General features: G+C 38.2%; 1 long non-coding RNA gene across 1 annotated transcript; it reads right to left on the bottom strand.

Annotated features, from left to right (window-relative positions):
- Positions 1-1,523: 1,523 nt before the first annotated feature.
- Positions 1,524-21,152, bottom strand: LOC131381568 (uncharacterized). Its single transcript, XR_009210398.1, has 3 exons — positions 20,965-21,152; positions 14,563-14,720; positions 1,524-1,746 (listed from the first exon to the last, which is right to left on the bottom strand). It is a non-coding gene; the product is annotated as an uncharacterized LOC131381568 (long non-coding RNA).
- Positions 21,153-21,532: the final 380 nt, after the last annotated feature.

The following is a 21,532-nucleotide window of genomic DNA, read 5'->3' as shown; positions in this document are numbered from 1 at the left end:
CCCGGCCTCGATCTAATTTTCTTAAAATTGTATGCATTTTTTAGCTCTCTCAAACAAAAGCCATATTAACTCAAAAAGTATGGCCTGAGGGATTTGCTGTTTCAGTAACTAGGGTCCCTATATCATAGTAGCATCTTTCTGGGAGAAATTAGGAAATTTAGCCTTTGATCTTATTCAATGTGATGTTTTTAAAAAAAATTCAAATTAAGAATTCTCTAAACATATACATAGATACAAACATGGATATAGTTATAGATATGGACAGAGCAACAGATAGATATAGATGTGTGTGTCGCCGGGCGCGGTGGCTCACGCTTGTAATCCCAGCACTTTGGGAGGCCGAGGAGAGCGGATCACGAGGTCAGGAGATCGAGACCACGGTGAAACCCTGTCTCTACTAAAAATACAAAAAAAAAATTAGCCGGGCGTGGTGGCGGGCGCCTGTAGTCCCAGCTACTCGGAGAGGCTGAGGCAGGAGAATGGCGTGAACCCGGGAGGCGGAGCTTGCAGTGAGCCGAGATTGCGCCACTGCACTCCAGCCTGGGCGACAGAGCGAGACTCTGTCTCAAAAAAAAAAAAAAATGTGTGTGTCTACAGTAATGGATAAATGTGAGAGTCAGAGAGCCTCTATGTATCTTATAAAAAGACCCTTATTTCCTTCAGCAGACAGGCATAGCTGAGCAAGAAGGTGAAAACCTAGTTCTTAGAGCTGCAGTGCTCTAGTGACCTTGGAATACTCAAGGCAGATCTATTATGCAAAATCCAGGGCCCTAGTGGGCATCCTGAAACATGAGATTGGAGAAATCTGGATGTATACTCCTAAGGATGTTGACTCTGCATCTTCCACCTCTGGACCCTCTGGCCTTGGAAAGGTGGCCCATCTTTCCCTAATAAGAGCATGTGCTTCTGTTGTGTTACCGTGTTACATCCCAACCTCCTCTCCTGGTTGCCAGACCAATAACTAGAGCTAAATCCCTACACAAACTGTCAAGAAACATGCCGGGTGGAATTAAGGGAAAAAGGTACTATGTGACAAGGAATTGCAAGAATTCATTGGCCTGTAACTGGGACTGGATTTTGAGGGTACTTGATCAAGGTGTACAAAATATAAAACTGGTCTTGCAAGAAATCATTGGCTTGGTGGCACTTGCTTTTATAGACAGGATTTAACACCCTGAAAAAGGACCCTAGGGGAAGGGAAAATGCACTGCTGGGGTGGTTCTTGGAAGCATGAAAAAGTGATGGGAAGCACTGAATGAAATGGGAATTCCCAAGTTGGCCCACCAGATGGTAGGGGGAGGTACAAGAAGGAATCAAGGGGCTGAAGGAAGTGGGCATGCTGGAAGAGATACATAAGGCAAGAGACCAACCAGAAATTATGCTCCATGTTCACTACTGGGCACACCAGATTTCCTCTATACTTCTTTATGTTCCCGTTATCTAGCACTAACTACATTTCTCTGACACTCATGAGCAGTCACATAAAACAACAGCATGGCTTCCTTTTTCACGTTTTACCTCAGTGAAATGTTGACCTCAAAAGCATCAGATGACTGTCTCCACTTCCAGGTCAGTGGAACCATTCTTGCCCTCTAGAGGGAGCATTCCTCCTCTGGATAACAAAATCTGTACCCCAGCACAGGCAGGAATATGGGCATGTAATGTAAAAAAAAAAAAATCGTGGGTGGATCTTTCCATGTCATTTTGAGAAATGTCACCACCATTCCATAGATCTCAGTCTTCAGTCTGTGAGAGAAAGAACAAGTAGGTTTTGAGTTAAGAACATACAGCACATTGGCAGGAAAACATGCTGACTTCACAGTGTTTATTGCCAGCTAGTCTCATAATTTAGCCTTCCATAGATGTTACGTATTTCTTTTTTTCTTTTTTCTTTTTTTTTTTTTGAGATGGAGTCTCACTGTGTTGCCCAGGCTGGAGTGCAGTGACTGTGAGCACTAGAGACAGAAAATTAGAAAGGTTCCAAGAGAGCCAAGGACTCCAGATCGGCAGGATAGACAGCACTGCAGAGAGGACCAGAGAGCTAGAATGAAGTGTATCAAGTGTGATCTACAGAGCACCTTCACCAAATTTACCTGGAGTACTTCTTAAAAATGCAGATTTCTGGAGCCTATACTAGATACACTGTATCAAAATCTCTAGCAGTCTCATTTCCAGGAATCTGGATGTTTAACAAACTTCACAGGTGAATGTTGTGACTCAAGTGTGGTCTTCACATCAGCAGCATTGACATCACCTGGGGGCTTGTGAGACATGCATAATCTCAGGCAGACACCAAACTTACTCAATCTTAAGATTCCCAGGTGACTTGTATGCACATTAGCAGTTGAGGATTACTGATTTTCTGATTCATTGCAGCAGCAGAAGTCTTTAGATTGTGAATTTCAACAATATTAGTGGAGCAATTGAAATAGCAACCACCCAAAAAGTGGCTTGCTGTTGTACTGATCGGATCTTCCAGTGACTTCTCTCCTTGAAAGGTATTTGAAAGCAGAACTAGTTCCTTTGGATTGAGCAAATCCTAGGATTTGTTGGAATAATTTGGGGATAGAAAAGGGGGAAACCCCAAGGACTTCTTAGTAATCATAAACTCTTTTACAGGCTGGGACTAGTGTCTTACTCATCATGAGCACAAAATTTAAGGGGGCATCAAAAGCCTCAGTAATCAAGATACATCATGTTTTAGTGAAATGTTTTTAAAATTTAAAAAACTATGCAAAAATATCCAGGATAAACAAAATATCAAAATTTTAAATAAAAACAGTATCAGCATGACAGATTTTTCCTATTGTTTCAGACTTCGGTATGGCTTGGAATGGCACTATTACTAATGCCGTATTTAAAATTTTGATACTTTATTCATAATAAATTCGTTTGTATTAATTTATTAGATATTGCATTGAAATAGTATGTATCTTAATTACTCAGCTATTTGATACATGCCTCCTTAAATTTTGCACCCAAGGCGAGTGCCTCATCCTCTCATCCTAGTCCTGGCCCTCCTCTCTCACCAGTGTGTGCAAGACACGAATGCACACAATCATGTGCTGTACTTTAACTTGACCCAGATTTATAGACAGATAAGATTCTCCCAGGCATTTCCAGCTCACTTAACCAAGTTCACCTTTCTTTGACTTTGGACTGAGACAAAGCACAGTATAGTAGCTAATTCAGGCTCTGGAAGCTGATTGTCTTGATTCCAGTTATGGCTCTATTACTTAGGGTGACCTTGGGCAAGGTATTTAACCTCTCCAGGTCACCGTTTGCTCACCTATAAAATAAGTAAAATAACAATACCTCAGAGAATTGGTGTGAAGTAACATACAAAGTGTTTATTACAGTCCCTGACACATAGTAATCATAAAGTATTATCTCTATTACTATAATTACTGTTTAATATGGTTTAGCTCTGTGTCCCCACCCAAATCTCATGTCGAATTGTAATCCCCAGTGTTGGAGGAGGGGCCTGGTTGGAGGTGAGTGGACCAGGGGGATGGCTTGTAATGGTTTAGCACCATCTTCCTAGTGCTGTCTTATGATAGAGTTCTCCTGAGATCTGCTTGTTTAAAAGTGTGTAGCATCTCCTTCCTCTCTGTCTCTCTCTCTCCTGCTGACCATGTGAAGATATACCTGTTTCCCTTCACCTGCCGCCATGATTGTAAGTTTTCTGAAGCCTCCCCAGAAGCAGAAGCCTGTACAACCTGCAGAAACATGAGCTGATTACACTTTTTTTAAATGAATTACCCAGTCTCAGGCATGTCTTTGCAGCAGTGTGAGAATGGACTAATACACTGTTTTTGTTATTATCCTGGGTCCTGATGAGATTTTGCCTTGCAACTGTTTCAGTCACTAAGTTAACCACTGTGTGTTTGATCTCAGTTTCTTCTTTAGTTTCCACCCAGGGTAGAGTGCAGTGGCACAATCTCAGCTCACTGCAACCTCCGCCTCCTGAGTTCAAGCGATTCTCCTCCCTCAGCCTCCCAAGTAGCTGGGATTACAGGTGTGTATCACCACGCCAGCTAATTTTTGTGTTTTTAGTAGAGACGGGGTTTCATCATGTTGGCCAGGCTGATCTCGAACCCCTGACCCCAGGTGATCTGCCCGCTTTGGCCTCCCAAAGTGCTGGGATTACAGATGTGAGCCACGGCACCCAGCCTAGTTTCCATCTTGAAACTATGATTAAAATAACCTCTGCCTTAACTTTCTTAGATGCTTCCCAATGGCACATCTTTCTTGGCAAAAAAAGTGAAGCAAGTTTTGTATACTAACAACAATTAACTATTAATACTCTGGAAGCTTCTGCTAGTTTTTTTAAGAGTCTATCTTTTTTAAATTAAAAAACTTTTTAGTGTTGAAATATTCAAAATACACATAAAAGTAAGGAGAATAATGTAATGAATCCCCCTTGGACCTATCACCCAGCTTCCAGAGTTATCAACACCTTAATCTTGGTTCATCTCTCTTTCTCTCCACTCACACATAGATTTTTTCTAGAATAGTTAAAAAATTCCAGGCATCATCTCATTTCACCCATAAATACTTCAATATCTGAAAGCTTTTCGAACCTAAATTCCTCAAAAAAAAAAGTTTAGATGAAAACTGTTACATAATCCTAGTGATACACAATGTAACTGATTTTACTATTCTAATGTGGTATCTATGCACTTTCTTTGACACACAATGGAGGTGGGGTAGAGAGAAAAACTGGATTCTTTTTCCTGAAGTATAGCAAATAGGAAATGTCAAGAGTGGGTCATAAAATGGGACCCAAGTCAGAGATGACTTGGAATAGGTGCCAGTGACAATGGGTCTTTACATGATATTTTGTAGTCTCCTTATTGGAACACCTTACCAGAACAAATGGATCTCATTTTAATGAAGATATAATTTGTCACCATAATCAACAATGCCTGCTGGCATGTGGGAAGGGTACATAATGAAGTTTAGAGTTCTGCATGCAAAGATGGTAATACAGGATAGATGAAATATTTCTTTATGCAAGTACAAAGGGAGGGACACACAGACGCTTCCAACTAAAACAATCAATTAAAAAAAATAAACCATCGAGCCACAAAAAGAGAAGAGCCTTAAATGTACATTGCTAAATAAAAGAAGCCAATTTAAAAAGGCTACATACTACATGATTCCAACTATATGACATTCTGGAAAAGGCAAAACTATAGAGATAGAAAAAATCAGTGGTTGCCAGAGGTTCTGGACAAGGAAGAAGATGACTGGGTGGAGCACAGGAGAATTTTAGAGCAGTGAAACTATTCTGTATGATATTACAATGTTAGATACATAATGTTAGGCCCTTGTCAAAACCCATAGAGCTGTTCAACAAGAAGAGTGAGCCTTCATGTAAACTACGGACTCTAATTGATCATCATGTATCAATTAGTTCTTAAAATCTTGCATTAGTGTGGGTGAGGGCTGCATTAGTTGAGGGTGGGGCAGGGGGAGAAGGAGTATATGGGAATGCTGTCTTTTAAACTCCTTTTTCTATAAACCTAAAACTGCTCTAAAACAGTCTATTGACTTTTTAAAAACTGATTTGGTGTTTCTGAGATAAGTTTTAGTGTAAGAAAAAAATGATTAGGATTCCAGAGAAAATGGAATTTTCTTTAAGATAGAAATTTTCTTTATTTTAAGATAGAAATCTGGTTTCGTTATTTTTGCCAAGATCAGAAGAAACTTTGCATCTTGTCTCCCGTAAATATTAGTTTTATGTATTTGTCATGTACTCTATATATTTGAGTTTTATGTTATTTGTCATGCTTTTTTCTGACTCTTCTTTTTGCACTATTATAAACTAAGACTTTTTTCTTTTAACTTCTATAATATGCTTTCAAGATGTAATTCATTAGTATAAAAGGATTATGGGTGGGATTTTTTGTTTGTTTTAGAATGGACTCTAAAACAGCTTCATCCTTAAACTAACAGACCTTTCCAGGCTGCAGAGGCATCCAGATATCTTCACTTGAACAACCATCTTTAGATGCTCCACCTGAAATCTTCTTCCAAACCACTAGTCTTTACCTTAGAGTATTGCAGTTGCCTCCTGACTGGTTTTCCTGCTTGGCCCTGTTCCACACTTGCCACCTATTCTTACCGGAGCAACCAGATGGGTTTCAGTAAAGTCAAATCATGCCATGACTCTACCAGAAATCCTGGAAGGAGTCCCATCTAGTCTGCTCCAGCCACACTAGCATTTTTGCTGTCTCTTGACTTTGCCTTTGCTGGTCCCTCTACCTGGAGTGCTCTTCTCTCAAATATACCTCTGATGCGCTCCCTCACTTGCTTCAAGTGTTTCGTTAAATGTCACTTGTTCAATTTGTCCTACATTAACCACTGTATTTCAAATGTTTGCCTTCTTTTCCATTTTTGATCTGTAGCACTTATCTTCTATATAATTTTGTTTATTCATTTATCTATTGTGTTTATTCTGTTTCTTTTCCCTAAACCATAAACCATGTGGGCAGGGATTTTGTCTGCTTTGTTTACTGCTGTATTCTCAACACTTAAAATCTACCTGGAATGTAGTAGATGCTCAATAAATGTTTATTGAACAAATAGAATGAAAAAGGATGCCCTCTAAGAGCAAACTTCTTCTTGAGGTTTCTGTAGCAACACCCATAATAAATCTGGGACACTTTCTGGAGCAATTTACTTTCACATGGTCTTCCTAGACATGGACCTATTTTTAGTCCCACTATCTAATGGAAATGGCTCAATATATGTACTGCACAGCTGTAGAATGTAAGGAATGTCAGATGTGGCCTCTGATTCTCTTGAATAATTTTTGAGGACTCATAGGATAGATGTCATAATTATGTAAGTAATAATTTTATTCCAAGAGCAATTGTTAAATTTAACACTCTTTCCACATTTTTATTTGTGGTAATGGTGTCCAACTTTCTTGAAGTGGTATTTCCAGAATCATATACTTGTTGCATATTTTCCATACCAGCTATATGGTTCAATGTCTTCCAAAGTAATAGATTAAAAGGTAGCTATTTATTAGCTTTTTAAAATCAAAGAATGATAGTGTATCTGAATGTTATTTAATAGACAAGTAGAGAAGAGCTTTAACCATCCAACTGGTTCACATAGTAACTACCTCCATCAATTGAGTTCATACTGACATCTGGAGGCCAGGCCTTGGCACTACATAAAGGCTATTACCCATTTCAGAGCCCATCAGAGTAATTAGTGCCTCTAAACTTCCTTAAATAAAAATCTGAAACATCTAAAAATATCAAAAAGTAGTTAAAAAAAGAGGTTTGAACTTTTTATCTTCTACATATAGCTCTGTTTCTGAAAATTTGAGTATGAATTTGGGAAAAGAATAACAGTGATGATGAGGAACATCTGAGTGCCCGGTAGATGCCAGGCAGCACAGGAGTGCTCTCATTGTGCAACCCATTCAATCTTCAGACCACCCTGTGAGATAAGGACTATTGTTATCTCCATTCTACAGTTGAAATCAAGGCTCAGAGGGATTAGTAATTTCTTAGTGTCACTTAACTAGTCTTGGTGCGGCAGAACTTGAACCCAGATTCATGTGACCAAATCCCCAGGTCCGGCACTCTTGGAGATGGACCAGTTTACACTGTTACAAAGATACTTCAACAAGGATTGTGTTAAAAAGCATAGTTATCTTTAAAGTTGCAGTTATTGGCCAGGCAACGGCGGCTCATGCCTGTAATCGCAGCACTTTGGGAGGCCAAGGTGGGCAAATTGCTTGAGCCCAGGAGATCGAGACCAGCCTAGGTAACATGGTGAAACCCTATCTCTACCAAAAAACACAAAAATTAGCCAGGCATGGTGATGCGTGCCTGTGGTCCCAGTTACTTGGGAGGCTGAGGTAGGGGGATCACTTGAGCCCAGGAGGCGGAGGTTGCAGTGAACCAAGATCCACCAGGCACTCCAACCTGGGTGACAGAGTGAGGCCCTGTCTCAAAATAAATAAAATGAAAATAAAATAGCAATTATGTTGCACTATATTTTTGTCAAAGGACATTCCTATGAAGAATAAGCATTCTGGGTCATTCCTACAGGGAGCCAAGGTATATAACTTCCTAAGTCATAAACACTCAAAATAGACCATCAAAAATGTTACCTAGAAAAGAGGCTTAGTGGAAAGGGGCAGGAGTGTCTCAGAAACCATCATTTCCCAAAACGAATTCTAAGGTCTACTTTTTTGATACCTAATATTTGTACATATTAATGGGGTACGTGTGAAATTTGTTACACTTCTAGAGCATGTAAGCCAGGTATTTAGGATATCCACTGCCTCCAACGTCTATTTTTGAAGTGCTTTCTTGGGCTAAAGGAGTTGGGACTACCCCTATACTAGTGGAGACCTGAAGGGCTATTTATCCAAGGCCCATATTCGTGAAGGGGCTCAAATGTAGATCTTCAAATGGGGTATACTGATGACATTGAAAGATGTTGTATAGTTTTAAGCTTATGTTCCATTAACTGACCACCTCCATTATGTGGAGCAATGACTTTTATGAATGTTATTATCTTTTAAAAAGCATAGTTATATTGCACTGTATTTTTTTTCTGTCTATTAATTTGTTAAGTGTATTCATGCTATATTTCAACTATTATACATCTATTTTGGCATTCAAAAAATTTTTAGTAAACTAAGAGCCTCCAAAGATGGAAGGGGCCCAGGTCTCTGTAGCCCTTTTAAATGCCCAAGTGGACAGCTCTGTACCTTCCACAAATGCGCTTGGAACGTTTAGCCAAGAAAGTGTTAATCTGTGCTTTAAGGACTCTCTTCTCAAACTCAGCCTTCTCTTCTAGGAAGTAGTTCCACTAAAGTATCATCAGGCCTTTGTTGATATGTCCAACCACTCAAAAGCTACGTGTTACAGATAATAAGTAAGAAACTAGAAAAAGTTACTTTGCTTTTGGAAGGTGGATGATTAAGTAATGAACTTCACCCAGAGCATTTTGGCTAGTGTAGTTCCTATACTTGGCTAAAGTGACTTAGCTGACTTCAATGTTTCTCGATGATTAAATACTCCTAATAATGAGGGCATGCTTATTGTAGGAAGGGAAAAATGATTTTTTATATTAAGGTGGTGACAATAGACATCTCAAAAAAGGGAACGTTAATGTATTTTTCAATCAAAATTCATTGTAGGACTGGCAAATGTCAGTAGGCACAATGTTTTCTCTCCTCCTGTTCCTAGCCATATGCCCAGAGATCATAAATGATGAGGGTACTTCTTACACTTCGTCCCTCCAAGTTTTCCTTCATTACAAACTTGTCAACTCAATCTGTTGATGATAGCAGTCTGGCAAGAGCCAGTATCTGTCTACCAGCTTGGGAGAGAAAGGAAGATCTGTCAGGACTAAGATTGCCTGCTTCCATTATTGTACTACAGGCAGTTCTGTAAACCAATTAAAGGTGCTCACTTCGAAGCACTTTTTGTCTCCTTTTTGGGGGCAATATCATCAGCGGTTGTTATTATTACTATTTACATGAGAACCAAGTGTAATAAGCTGGTAGTAAGCTGACAACCTCATGTCACCCTTGACTTCTTGCATTCCTTCACACAAGCCACCCAACCTCTCCCACCAAGTTTTATATATATATATATATATAAAATATATATTATATATACATATTTAATATATATTTAATATATATATACATATATAATATATATTATATATACATATAAAATTATTTGAGCGCTTTTATGAAGAATAAAAATGAATGACTGGGTGGCCAACTTAAGTAGATACATAAAAGTTGGCCACTTTATTCTTCATAAAAGCACTCAAATCATTATAAGATCTCCATTCACACTGTCACTGGCATATTAAGGTGCTTATATTTCACCTAGATAATTGTAATTGTCTTTCTGTCTCCAAAACACAACCCTCAAATGTTCCTTGCACACTACAGTTAGGGCGAACTGGCTAAGGGTGACCTCTCTTATGTTAAATAGACCTAAGCTTGAACTATAGTCCTGTTACTAACTGGGCAACCTTGGGCAACTTACTAACCCTCAATTTCCACATCAGTAAAATGAGGACGATAATCATACTTAGCACATGAAGTACGATTGCAATAAATAAAAATATATCACAATCACAATAGGAAATCACACATTCAAATGGGTAATTGAGGGTCATTTAATAAAGGGACTATTTACAAACTGGAAAGAGAGTAGTCACAAGAGATGGTGAAGTACCCCAATGTTGGAAAAATAAAAGTCATTACCACCTTAGGCCTAAAAAGGCAAAGAAGAGAATAGATAACTGAACCCAGAGAAAGTTTAAGTTGTATTTGTAGGAGAGGACACTGACAAATGCTTCAACAGAAGAAAGCAACTGTCCTTTGACCCAGTAGAGGTCAGCTTTGATGACCTCAGCTTTAGCTGAGGGATTAAATGCTTTAAAATCCCTCTCTCCTCTTCATCTAATCTACTGCCAGTAATTCCCATTCGTCAAACTAAAATAGAAGCAAAGGGCAAGGCTGCCTGTTGATGCAGCCACCAAGTTCAGTGTGTGGGGCTCAAAGCAGAGTGCAGAATGGTGGAGAGTGGAACTGGAAGGCCGACAGCCACTCCCTAGAAAACAGTGCATGTAAGACACTTAATACTACTACTTCAGGATGCAAAAATTCTTGGCTCTTGCACCAATAACACAGATAAAGGGGATAAAATAAAAACCCTAGTTTTCTGTAGAGCTATTGAATAGTGGACACAAGGAAGCCATGGTGAATGAATTCACAAGAAGAATGAGCCCTTCATAGGTCAGCAGAGATCTGTGGCAACTCATCCCTGGGACAAACGCAGATGTGTCTGGCAGAGGACAGGGCCTGCTGGAGATGAAGAGGCTACAGGGATGATGAGAAAACAGCTGAGCCCTTAACTTCAGCTGAACTGGTGGGACTAATCTGAAGAGTCTAGCTCCAGGCCAAAGTTTTATGTGTGGTCATTCAAGCCTGACCACACACAATTACAAGGCATTGCCTGGCAGCCCTCATAAGGGGAAGCTGGCCTTCCACACCAGTCTTGGTGCACAGCCAGTGCATTGCAGTCTCTGGAGGGGGTTGCAGGAAAGGACTCAGGCGCCCCTGGGCCAACCATGCTCATTTACCTCTCTGCATGTCTAGCCTAGGCGCCTCCATTTGAAGACATCTTTATGGGGGTCCTCAGCTGAGGCACATTTTGAGCAACTCTGCCAAGACCACCTCACTGGGAGGATTGACTAAGATGTTTCTCCACTCTGACTTAATACTTTTCCACTCCTAGCCCTTACCCACTCTGTCTCCCCACAGCCTCCTGGATCCATAAAATGACAGGAACCTTTTGTTCACAGCTCCTTGGCAGTGAGACAATCCCCTTGTCTACACTGTTTTACCTCACCCAGTGCTGTTCTATGGGGGGAAATGAAACATTGAGGAGCCAGCACCTATACTGTCTCTTGCTTACTTTATCACAGAAAGTGAATAAAAAGTTTATCATTACTTTGAGTTTGTCTTGTTGTCCTGAGTAACCACCTCAACACATGGGAGCTCAACAAAATCAGAATTTGGAAGAGGTACAAACGCAAAAATGAAAGTGAGAAAATTACAACAGATGCCTCAGAAATACAAACGATTATAAGAAACCCTCATGAGAAATTTTATGCCAACAAACAAGATAACCTAAAGGAAACAGATAAATTCCTGGAAAAATACAAACCACCAAGATTGTAAATTTGGTAGATTGTAAATAATGACCAAGATTCTGCCAGGAAGAAATAGAAATCCTGAACAGACGTATAACAAACAAAAGATTGAAGAGGTATTCAAAAACTTTCAAAAATAAAAGCCCAGGACCAGATAGCTTCACAGCTAAATTCTACCAAACATCCAAATAATTAATACCAGTACTCCTAAAACTCTTCCAAAAAATAGAACTAGAGATAATACTTCCAAACACGTCTTATAAGGCCAGTATCACCTTGATACAAAAGCCAAAGACATTTCAAGAAAAGAAAACAGGCTAATTTCCGTAATGAATATTGATGCAAAAATGCTCAATAAAATATTAGCAAACCTAATCCAGCAATACATCAAAAAGATCGTACATCATCATGACCTGGCATGCAAGCCTGTTTTAACAGATGCAAATCAATCAGTGTAATACATCATTTTATCAGAATGTGAGATAAAAACTACGGGATCATCTTAATTGATGCAGAAAAGGCATTTGACAGAGTCCAACATCTTTTCTTGATAAAAACTCTCAACAGTTTAGGTATAGAAGGAAAGCTTCTCAACATAATAAAGGTCATCTATGAAAAACACACAGCTAACATTATAATCAATGGGGGAAAACTGAAAGCATTTCCAATAAGATCCAGTACAAAGCAAGGATGCTCACTCTTGCCACTTCTATTCAACATAGTTCTGGAAGTACTAGCAAGGGCAATCAGAAAAGAAAAAGAAATAAAGTGTATCTAAACTGAAAAAGAAGAAGTCAAATTATCTCTATTTGCAGATGAAGTGTTTCTATATGTAAGCAACCTTAATGATTCTTAAACAATCTTAAAGATTCCACAAAATACTGTTTAAACTAATAATTGAATTCAGTAAAGTTGCAGGATACAAAATCAATATAGAAAAATCAGTAGCATTTTAAAATATAATTACCTAACTGAAAAGTAAATTTAAAAAAACAAATGCCATTTGCAACTGCATCGAGAAATACTTTAGGAGATGAAAAATCTGAAAACTATAAAACATTGATGAAAGAAATTGAAGATACAAATAAATAGGAAGATATCCTGCATTCATAGAATAGAAAAATTAATACTGGGCCAGGCACGGTGGCTCATGCCTGTAATCCCAGCACTTTGGGAGGCCAAGGTGGGTGGATCACCAGGTCAGGAGTTCAAGACCAGCCTGACCAAGATGGTAAAAACCCATCTCTACTAAAAATACAAAAGTCTAACATCTTTTCCGGGTGTGGTGGCAGGTGCCTGTAATCCCAGCTACTCAGGAGGCTGAGGCAGGAGAATCACTTGAACCTGGGTGCCAGAGGTTGCAGTGTGCCGAGATCACAGCCTGGGCAACAGAGTAAGACTCTTTCTCAAAAAAAAAAAAAAAGAAAGAAAGAAAAACTAATACTGTTAAAATTTCCATACCATTCCAAGCAATGTACAGATTAAACACAATTCCTATTAAAATCCTGATCACATTCTTCACAGGAATAGAAAAAACTAATCCTAAAATTAACATGGAAACATAAAAGACTCCAAATAGCTAAAATAATTCTGAAAAGAAAAAATAAATTTCGAGGCATCACATTTCCTGATTTAAAACTATAGTACAAAGCTATAGTAGTCAGAACAGTATGGTAGTGAGCTAATAGCCATCACATAGACCTGTAGAACAGAATAGAGATCTCAGAAATAAATCCAACCATATATGGTAAACTGATTTTTGAAAAGGGCATCAAGAGGACACAACTGGGAAAGGATAGTCTCTTCAATAAATGGTACTGAGAAAATGGGATTTCCACATGCAGAAAAACAAAGAAACACTTCATCCACAAAAATCAACTTATAATGGATAAAAGACTTAACTGTAAGACCAGAAACTACAAAGCTTCCAGAATAAAACATAGGGGAAAATCTCCTGGATATTGGCAATTCAAGACCAGGTGTAAGACCAGAAACTATAAAACTTCCAGAATAAAACATAGGGGAAAATCTCCTGGACACTGGCAATTCAAGCAAGACCAAAGGTACACCAAAGTATTCATATTATTGGGTAAATTCGTGAGTAATTCTTAGAAGGATTTATACCTAAGGGCAAAAATCCAGTCACATTTAAATCACCGGAAGTTTAATTTTGCCTCTCATCCCCTTTTCCCCCTTATAAGCTATAACACATTAGTATAAACCGACAAAAAGCCTACATGTGGAGTCTAATCACTGACTATTATAGATTATTTTACACTAACTGGAAATTAAGAAGTAGCACTTATAAAATGAATATCATATTCAATGAGAATATATAATTATAGTTCTAAATTTATAGTTATAATTCTCATGTTGAATTTTTTATTATCAGATGATTGGAGTTTTAAAAATAGTTTTTGGCCTCCATCCTACTCTAATAGATAACTTCTAAATTTCTAGTTATACTTTTATCTAAAATTCTGTTGATTCTGGCTGGGCATGGTGGCTCACACCTGTAATCCCAGCACTTTGGGAGGTGGAGGTGGGCAGATTACTCGAGATCAGGAGTTTGAGACCAGGCTGGCCAAGATGTTGAAAGCTGGTCTCTACTAAAAATGCAAAAATTAGCTGGGCATGTTGGTGGGCACCTGTAATTCTAGCTACTTGGGAGGCTGAGGCAGGAGAATCGCTTGAACCTGAGAGGCAGAGGTTGCAGTGAGTCGAGATGGCACCATTGCACTCCAGTCTGGGCGACAGAGCAAGACTCCCTCTCAAAAAAAAGATCTGTTGATTCTGTGGCTAGTAATAATACAATTCTATGATTAATATCAGTTGACCTACCTAATACATAGTCACCAAACCCAATGATGCTTAAGGTAAATGCAAAATATAATCCTTTCTTACAAGTCCAGCCCACTGTAGGCACAAAAGTTAATGGTGGTAGCAGGATGAAAATGAGAAGTCCAGAAGAAGAAGAGTCTGTAAATTTTTACTTGTCTCTAGAAAAAAGGAAGGGAAGGGAAGGAGGAAAGGAAGGAGGAGGGGAAGGGAAGAAGGAAGGGAGGAGGGAGGGAAGGAGGGAAGGAGGGAAGATAGATGTTAATATTAATCTAACTAAACCAACATTTGCCCTTTACAAATCTGTTTAAGAGCTTGCTGGTTGTCTCCTACCACACTCTGACACGCAGACTTCCCTTGCATGTGGGAGTATTTCCTCGCTCCACCTGCTGAATTACCTTCGTCCTTGTGAATATCTATTGCTGACCCTTTATTTCATTTCTCCCTCTTCATGCATCTTGTTGCACTTTACATTTAAAACCTGTCCTTCCTTCCCATCCTCAGTATGTCTCAGACTGTAGTATTCTTTTGTTTTGTGACCTGCTCGCTCTCACCTCAAGCTCTGGGTCCCACTGGCTGGGTCCAAAAGGGTAGGACGAACAATCGTCATCTGGAAGTTGTGGACATCAATTTATAAACTAATTGTATTTTGTTCAGAGACATTTCAAAATCCGAAATTTTGAGAGAAAATTTATTTTCCAATCTAAAAATTGAATATTTCGTTTACAATTCTATATCCTATTAACTGATTAAATGCTTTTCATGATGAAATTCAAATTCTTAACAATGCAATATACTATCTCTTCATTCATTCATTTACTCAAAAAGCATTTATTGAGATTTTCCTATTAGTTCCATGAGAGATACTCAAGATACAAAGAAAAAAACTAGTTTGTCTACAGAGAGATTACAGTTTTATTGGAGGAAAGGAGGAGAGGCAGACAAGGAAACCAATATTACAAATAACATGTCTTTTAAGCTTTTGTTTGTAGAATATCTCATATGGGACAGACACTTTGCTAAGAGCATTATATAATTCTAAAATGTATTATGATAAAGGGACATCATGTAAATAGTTCCTTGAATTTTAGCGCTTATTGTAATTATTATATTGGATTGTGGAATTTGAACTACTTTCTAAATTTGGTAGGATATGGAGCTGATATTATGAAATTCTATGTGCTCTGTTGTTGGTCTAGAAGTTTGAAAATGGATACTCATGATCAACTTTAGAGGCATTCCAATCAAGTACTTGTTGATATACCTGTAGCCGAAGACAGCAGAATTAGAAGGAAGTGAAAGAAATAGATAGCTGATTATTAGCATGTATTATGGACCTTTTAAGAAGCTTGGAAATAAGGGGCAATTGATATTGATGCTTTCATTTTCTGTGGGAGGGTCAGAAAACCTAGGATTTTCAGAATGGTAAATAAACATTGGCTTCAACTTAGTCACCAGCTTCATTAGCCTCTAATAAGAGAGTTAGTCTGTCTTTTGAAGCTTTGAAGCCAGGCGTTGACTTCTCCTCTCTTGCTATGAAAGTCCTAGATGACATCTTTCAATGTAAGATTGTTTCACCTGCAATTAAAATCTGTTGTTTTGTGTCACCACCTTCATCAATGATCTTAGCTTGATCTTCTGGATAACTTGCTGCGGCTTCTTGATCAGCACTTACTGCTTCACCATGTGCTCATGTTATAGAGACAGCTTCTTTCCTTAAACCTCATGAAGCATCCTCTCCTAGCATCAAACTTTCTCTTGCAGCTTCCTTACCTTTCTCAGCCTTCACAGAATTGAAAAGAGTTAGAGCCTTGCTCAGGCTTAAGGGAGTGATGTGGCTGGTTGGATCTTCTATCCAGACCACTAAAATTTTCTCCATATCAGCAATAAGGCTGTTTCATTTTCTCATCATTTGTGTATTCAGTGGAGTAGCGCTTTTCATTTCCTTTAAGAACTTATCCTTTGCATTCATGACTTGGCTGTTTGATGCAAGAGGCCTAGCTTTCAGCCTGTCTCAGCTTTCAACATGCCATCCTCACTAAAATCCTTTCTAGCTTTTGACTTAAAGTGAGAGACGTGAAACTCTTCCTTTCACTTGGATGCTTAGGGGTCTTTGTGAGGTTATTAATTGGCCTAATTTCAATATTGTGTTTCAAGGAATAGAGAGGCCCGAGGAGAGGGTGAGAGATGGGAAAATGGATGGTCAGTAGAACAGTTAGAACACATACAACATTATCAAATAAGGTCATTGTCTTATTTGGTCATGGTTGGTGGCACCCCAAAACCATTACAACAGTAACATCGAAGATCACTCATCACACATCACCATAATAGATACAATGATGATGAAAAAGCTTGAAATATTGTGAGGATTAAAGTATAACACAGAAACAGTAAGTGAGCACATGTTGTTGGAAAAATGAGGCCAACAGACTTGCTCCACGAGTTGCTACAAACCTTCAATGTGTAAAAAACACAATTATCTGTGAAGTGCAATAAAGCAACATGCAGTAAAGTGAGGTATGCCTGTACTCTCCCATGAGTTTCTTTCTGTGGACTTTATTTCCTTAGATTGAGGAAGTAACACCAGCCAGAGTCTGCTTTGACTCAGGAATGCTCTTTCCTGAGAAGGCCTGGGGCAGCTTGCTTAGACCAGGCCTGTCTAGACATCAAGCTGGTCTTTTAATATCACTCTTAAGCCAGCGAGTGTGAGCTCAGAGGGGAAGGGAAAGGAGTGTCCTGCCTCGGTTGGCCACTCACATTGGATTAATGTAAGCACAAGGGATCGCTGCCAAAGTGCAGCCTGGTTCACAGGAATACACAGACACAAAGCCTCATGGTAACAAGCACAAACATTTTGCCTGGCCTTGTCTCCTCTGTGTATCTCCTTGTGGGATACCTGGAGTATCAAGAGTGGACTACCTGTTTATGTCATTTCTCTTTATTTCACTTTGCCCCAAATAAACACATATTTTCCTATAAGATTTCCAAACAGTCTCTACTAATCATATACTACAGTATAAGAAATCATACATTAAGAAAGTGAAACAGCCTACAATCTATCACCTTAAATAATTTCTTGCCCTTAGCAGTGTTGACAGAGCACTGTGAGATAACAGAGCTCAGAGCCTAGGAACAGAAGAAGTGAATTCAAGTTGATAACTTTCTCCTAGAAAATCTAGATGTGAGATTTGCCCAAACCTCATAGAATGGTTCAAATAATCAATAAAATGGTTTTGAAACTGCATTTATACCATAATATTCTATAAGTATTCTTTGAAATAATATTCTTATTTTCTGAAGAAGAAAAATAAAGCACTATATATAATATTTTGTTCTGAATACCCTTTTGAGCTAGGAGTTCCAAAAATATAGGGCAAGCATTTTAACATAGTATTTTAACACATACCATTTTAATATAGAATTTCTATTTGTGTAATGAAGTTCCAATAAATCAGTTGTTATATATGTTTTACATATAAGCCTGTGTCCTGGATACCAGAGAGGTACACATATAGTGGAGTAACAAACAGCACACCAAATGTATTGAGAGGGCCACATATATACCTACACATATATGTACATATATATATATACTACACATATATGTACATATATATGTACTATATATATACTTATGTATTTAGCAAGAATTTATTAGGTGTTGTATATATATTTTAAGTAAGGTTGTGAACTCAAGTATATATAAGAAAACAAAATTATTTAGTAAACATTGCCTCTTCCATTCCCATATTCTGAAGGTATTTCCAAAGTCCTGAAAATGGTGGTGACACTGCCTTGCTCACAAAATTCAGGAATATGATAATTTGAGGGATCTTCAATAAAGCATAGAAAATACAGAGTATCTGACCAGTAGGAATTCTGGGAGCAATTGACTTGTAACCTGATGGATGCTAGGAGACAAATGCTCAATATGACTACTCCTTGGAACATGCGCTTTTGGTGCATTGTTCTTGATAATATTTTGTTATGACAGCCCCAGCAGCACACACAGCGTTTAAGATCGTATGATCTTAAACGTATGATCCAGCCACTTTACACCCAGGAATTTCTCGTAAGGAAATGACCAGAAAAGTGAGAAAGATGGAAGTATATCACTAAAGCATTATTTGTGAGTGAAAAATTGGAACTAACATAAGTGTCTAACATTACAAGGAATTTACTGAGTAAAATGAAATGATAAAATACTTTCCAATCTTTAAGAACTGCAGTGTGAAAGTATATTCAATGATATGGAAAATTAATAATCATACATTGCTGAATTTTAAAAAGGCTTATTTTGTGTGTTCAGCTATAACCATTCATAACACCTATTTATGGGAAAAAGAAAAATGAAAAAAATGCTATTTAGCACATAGTCAAGCTTGAATAATCCTTTCTGTTACTCTTGGATGAGCCGATCCCTATTACTGCATCTAATTTTAATTTACACATATTGGTATTTGCTGCCTTAGGCACAGCACAAAATTTAACAAAGTCTTGTTTCTCTAAATTGTGAATTTGGGGTTGCTTTTGTCTAAACATATTACACACACATGTAATGATGACGTAAAGAAATCTATCCCTTCTGTGCTTATGGCCCTTAAATTCAATTTTTATTTTCAATGATATAAAAAGGAAAAAAGAATACAACATCACAAAACAGAAAAAGAAAAAAAAACGCTATGCCAAAGTCTCATGGTTGTTCATGAGGTTTGCACAAAAGCTCCCTTGGCTGCCTGTGGTCGTATTTTAGACAGCCTGGCAATGTCAAAGCCATTTCAACAAATGAGAAGCTCATGGGCATTTGAAGTCATTTCTAAACTCATCATATAAATTCACAGTTTGCCTTAACTCCCATTTGGTTAAGAGAAAATAATTTGTTTTAAGAATAAAAGAAAAATAGGCTTATTGACTGTTTTCGGGACTGCAAACTAAGGGCTATCTCCATTCCTCAGGATAGCTGGTATTTTAATTCTATTATGAGATAAAAATCTCAGAACATCAAAGAGAGTGGTCAAACGGTTTCACCTCCCTTAATTCTCTATTAAACAAGACCTTTGACTGCTGCCTAACTGCCTAAAGCTAGGATCCTTCAACTGCCCTGGCTCACACCTGGAGTGGCTCACTGGGACAGGGGAGCAGATGACAAAATGCATGCCGCCATTCAGCCAGGCCTCTGTGAGCACCACCAGGCCCTGCACGGAGGGAGATAGGAGTCAGATCTCCATGTTCCTTTCTTCAGGGCAGAAACCACAGGTCGTGGAGATATCCAGTCCCAAAACTCTTACCTTATGTGGGCCCCTGGAATCCAAGGTTCTCCCAATTCTTTAACCAAAATATTACAAGCAAATGAGAATGTTCTAAACAAATAGGATCATTTTGTTGGGAAGTTTGTAGGCATCACATTCACCTCCATAAGCAAGACCATGCAGGCTATTTTTAGTAAGGAAAATAGATCTGAGCATGCCATACTCAGAAACAGCAGTTATTACTTATTAAACTCCTATGTTGCCAGGAGAAGGGAAATTCCTTGGCAGTGCCGGAGGTCTCTGACAGTCTAAACTGGTGTTTCCCAGGAACCTCCTGAGTGTCTTCCACAGCCACTACCTTAAACTATGCTGACTGTTTTTGTAAACCCTAATGGTTCTCAGTTGATAACAAAATATGCTAGAATTGTCTGAAGTTTAGTAGAAACCTATGGTAACTTGTTTTTGAATCACAAAATTCTCTAGGTAAGTTCTAGCTAAATTCCAGAGAAACTTGTGGACATTACAGTTCTATCAGGAGTCCTGGGGAGTCTGACTAGTCTGGCTTTGCCACTTATCCCAGTATGTTGGGAAACTAGGTAGAAATAACCACTGCTGAGACTACCTACTAAAGGGAAAAGGTGTACAGAATTTGTTATAGAAGAGACAAATAATCAAAAATTCAAAATAAGAGAGAAGCTGCATATACTATTGAGATGCCATCTTAAAAATACAAGCAGGGTCTGGATTTCCAGGATGAAGGAGTTACGGCTCATGTAGATAAAGTTTCATGTTACTTTAAAAAATTTAAATTATTCGCATCATTTAAAACTTATGTTCAAAAAACTAAACTAAAAATAAGACTTCTCTCTGGCCCTTAAAAATTATTTAGAGATATGCCCTGCTCTGTAATTTTCCCCTCACCTGTAACTATCTTACTCCTTTGCATTCTCTTGCTGTTGTCTTTCTGTCTCCTGCCAGTATTGGGACTTATCTTTTATTTATTCTCATCAGATGAAAGAAAAACTGGTGCTATTATTTATATATATTTAGGAAAATACATAGGAGGCCAATCTATACAATCTTTTATCTACAGCACTCTTTCAACACAGACAGCAAATTTAAAACTCCAAAACAAAGCCCCTTCATCTCTTACCTGTAAAGATTTCAACTTCTTCTGTAGTTGTGTCGGCACAGTTTGCCATTAAAGCTGCTTTGGCCTCTCAAATGGGGTTTTTCAGCACTTCATGAATGTCTGTCTCCAAAATTTGAAATATTTTCACCCCATCAAGTAATAGCTCACAAAAGCCATCATCATTATGCATTTAGAGGTTTAAGAAACAAACAATTCTATTAGAAAATGAAATAGTAGTGGAATGAGAGGCACAGTTTAGCTTTAATTTAAAATGTCTCCACCCCTAAAATAAACCAAACAGTAAACAACAAAAATAGTCTTCTGCCCATCAATAAAACAGCAGTCTTGTGATTTACCAAATATATACAATATATCCCAAAATATTCATGACAAAATAAAATTTGAACTCCAATTACGTTCTGACATGAAATAGCCTGGAATGTGAAAATGCAGGGGGGGAGTCTGTTTCTAGGGAATGTTATTAACAGTTAACTTATAAGTAGAGGAGGAATGTGGTCAAGTACCACTGTTTATACTGGCCTTTTAGAAGCAGGTGAGTCCAAGACAGCTCATTCCTGGGGAAATGTTT

The sequence above is a fragment of the Hylobates moloch genome, unplaced genomic scaffold, assembly GCF_009828535.3.
Source record: "Hylobates moloch isolate HMO894 unplaced genomic scaffold, HMol_V3 SCAFFOLD_16, whole genome shotgun sequence".
In the NCBI taxonomy this organism is placed as follows: Eukaryota; Metazoa; Chordata; class Mammalia; order Primates; family Hylobatidae; genus Hylobates; species Hylobates moloch.
The sequence above is the reverse complement of the archived record's forward strand: the minus strand, read 5'-3'. Positions and strand labels throughout refer to the sequence as shown.